We start from the raw sequence: 3,839 nt of genomic DNA, 5'->3' as shown, positions 1-3,839 counted from the left end.
AATATATAGTGGTAGCCGCTCAACGCTCCCGGGGACGTAGGCACAATTGGCCGAACCTCGTTACCAAATCTCTTGTGTTATTCTCTTGTCTCTATACTCTTTACTATTTGATTGTTAGCTTGTTCCCAACAAGTTCTGATATTCGTCTCTCTTTAATTGGTGATTCATTCTTTCATTGGTGGTTCTTCCAAACTCCATATCTGACTTTTCACGTTTGCTACCTTATACCCAAGCTTGAGAGTTAATGGTATTCACTCTCCAGCTTTAGGAGATATTAAAGATGAATCATTCTTAGATAGTTTTTAGTTATGATAGTTAGGATTAGTTTTATTTTAAATGGTAACTTGAGTTTCAAGCAACTACCAATTTTTTCTTTGTATAAATTCTTTGCACTTTGTCTTTATGCATAAATAAAAAGTTCAACTCTTTTCTTCTCCTTTGCTCTTTCAATTTTCTTTTTTCATTTCTTGCATGGTTGCTAAGAAATTAAGACTTCTGTTCAAAAGATGCAATTAAAGAATTTGCATATCTTTCAGCTAAGCATCTTTTGTATGGTACAAACCCCATATGGGGTACTTTTCCATCCTCATGGTGAGATTTTTGATATTGAGAATCAACAACATCCAAGTTCTTGCATTGATTCTCCATACCAATAACTGATTCAGCATTAGAACCACTGCAAGAACATCCCTCCTCTCCTGTTCTTACTTTCAAAGAGGAACAAAGAGGTGCAGTTTTCAGGATTTGAATACATGATGATCAGAGGTAAAAAGCTTGAAGGCCTTGATACAAACTTCACAGTGTCAAAGAATCCTCAAGTAAGGATTCACCTGAACACAGGTCCTCCTTTGGGGCTCCTATGCATTCTACTTTACCTCTATCAGGATCTCAGTGATAACTGTATATTTACTTGCTCCCATGACCATGTTTGGCCAAACCTTTGATACACAACATTATCCACTTCATCACACTTATTAGTAATTGGCCTACTATTTTCCTCCTCCTCCTCTTCTGATTCCCAATTCTTCCAAAAAGTTTAATATAGTGTTTCAAATTGCGGACCACATCACATAATTCAGACGCAAACCGCAATTGCAATGGGATACCGATTTATAGTGATGCGACCGCAATATTCCATAATATAATTGCATTGACTTCAATCCGCATCGCAAAGGCCACAATGACCACAACCACAGTAATCATAACTGCAATTTAAAATATAGTGACATGTGGCATTTTGGCAACTTCTTGGTAACATTCAGTTTCCTTGGAACTCAACTCAGATTTCTGAAATACACCATGAAATTTGAAAATCAGTAAGCCAAACCATACAAATTATTTTAGATGCTAGATCATAGAATAGCATGAAGCATATCATACCAGGTTTGGTACTCAGGTTAGCTTTTATTTATTTTATTTTTTATTTATAAAAAAGCAATGGCTATGTAATAATTTTAAGTTTTAAATTTGCGCTAATTAATAGCTAGCAAGGTGATAATCCAAAAAAAGAAGTATAATTAGTAATAATATAATATGATACAGTATTTAATTAGTCATGATAATTATTTAGTATTAATTAATAACAATCAATCTAGCTACTCGCTTTTTTTTTGTACACCAAGTTGAGTGATATAGGTAAATGCAAGAATTTCTGATTAATTGTAGATTTGAGCATGGAAGACTTGAGCATTTGTGACCAATTATGTATAAATAATTTTTTAATTAGTTATGACCAACCATATTCTCAACTATCACAAGAACTTATCAAAATAAACACAACAATATTCCGTAGCATTTCCATGTGGCTGTATTTTTTTGGCACATGGTTAAGAATATACATTTTATATATTGACATGATTAAAATATGCATGTTATCCATCTATTTATATATATTGTTAAGAATAAGTATGTGACTCGTGTATATTAATGGTTAAGAACACATATGTTATATGTATATTCATATTGCTAAAGACCACATATGTTACTCGTGCATTCACATAGTTAAAATAACATGTTACTCGTGCATTCATATTGTTAATAACATTATTATCGATGTAAGTCCAATTTTATAAAATGAATAAATGTTATTATTATTACATTATTATATGTTATGTTATTATTAAATAACATATCCAGTAATGAACAATTAGTAGAGATGTACTTTTATCTTTGTGAGATTATTTACATTCAGAAAGTTGAGTGTATAGTATATATAGATTACCAACTATCTATCACAAGGAAGAATTGATCAAAATAAACACAGCAATAGAGTAATGTAACAGACAATGAAGATGGTAAGAAAGCTAAAACGCAAGGACAATGGAAACTGGAATAAATGATTTACCACATGCTTTGAATTTTGATCATTAATCACCTATGTCAAAATAATTTTATTCTTCTATTTCCAACCAATCAAATACTACTGGTGTTAATTTCAAAAACTAATTTAATATAATTTAAGCATATGTGTCAAAATTATATTAGTGGTAATGAGTTAGATATAAAAAATTATATAGAAAATTTATGAAGTTTTTGCTTCCAGCTAATAAATGTTTTTTCCATCACCATAATAAATGTTTTTATTGCCATTTTCTTCCCACAGAGCCATTGGACAAACCCACAAGAATCACAATGTGCTGCTCAGGATCAAGTAACTTTGTATGTTGGTAGCAAATGCTTGAGGGAACAAGAACATTGATTTCAAGTACGACTTGATTTTGATGAAGAAATATAATGTCAACAACCCTATTTTTTAATTGGTGCAATAGGGCATGGATGAGCTAGTACTCTTGAATTGCATATTTTCATGCTCCCATAACATTGTACCAATCTTACTGTTTCATCTTTTTTAAGGTTGGGAGTTCAATCGATTCTTAAAGTTGGCGTAGATTTAAGCATAAGACGTCGATTTTATTTGTTAAAAAACATGAAATCTTGAAATTCAGAAGGCAAGATGTTTGGTATGGTATCTATTCACGTGTAAGGCATAGTGATATTAGTATCACCATTTTTTACAGCCATATTATAACTATTGATTATTTACCTATAGTTAATTCCCAAAGTAAAAATGTATAATATATCAACGATCAAAAGTATGTGGAAAAAGTCTGGTGAGAAGAATCCAACCGTACCCGGTTTGGCCTCATTGTGATCGAGTATAAATAGGGTCAGACCTCATTTAGTCTAGAGTTGAGTTTGGGTTTAAAATTTAGATTCATTCAATATGTAAGATAAACATGATCCAGTCCAGACTCATCCTATAGTTACTCACTCATGTTTGTATGTATCTCTATGTATGTATCTCTAATTTTTTCATCGTATATATATATTTAACAATATACACATATGATTTAAATGTTAAATTATATATATATATATATATATTATACTAATGAGAATAAATTATCTAAAATATGTATGTATTATATTTAATCGGGTCTAGGGTAAAATTCAGCTTCATAAGCTGACCTGATCGATCTTTAAGGTCAGACCAGCTTCGGGTCTAGGACCAATTACAAATTCAAAAAATAACTCAATTAACATTTAAGTTGGGACAAAGTCTTACCCAGCCATAGTCACCTCTACTATTTGGGAAAAAGTATGAGTACAGTTTTTCAGTAAAATTTTATGCATCTGATGAAGGTGAATGGATATGTTGTTTAATCCATCCACCGTGCACATCAAGTTGTCAACCCAAATGAAGAAACATTTTGAACTTCAATTCAAGCTCTATAACTTTCTTGAGAATTCAAGGAGCCCATTAATGATGTCAAGCCACAAAAAGTATCCAAACTGTCAAAATCTACCTCCACCTATATAATATAAATAAATCCTTTACC

The 3,839-nt window shown here is 31.5% G+C and overlaps 1 pseudogene; it reads right to left on the bottom strand.

Moving 5' to 3' along the window:
• Nucleotides 1-486: 486 nt before the first annotated feature.
• On the bottom strand, nucleotides 487-1,340 carry LOC109337757 (annotated as a pseudogene).
• Nucleotides 1,341-3,839: the final 2,499 nt, after the last annotated feature.

This window comes from Lupinus angustifolius, unplaced genomic scaffold (assembly GCF_001865875.1).
Source record: "Lupinus angustifolius cultivar Tanjil unplaced genomic scaffold, LupAngTanjil_v1.0 Scaffold_10_19, whole genome shotgun sequence".
Classification (NCBI taxonomy): Eukaryota; Viridiplantae; Streptophyta; class Magnoliopsida; order Fabales; family Fabaceae; genus Lupinus; species Lupinus angustifolius.
This window is presented reverse-complemented; position numbering and strand designations above follow the sequence as displayed.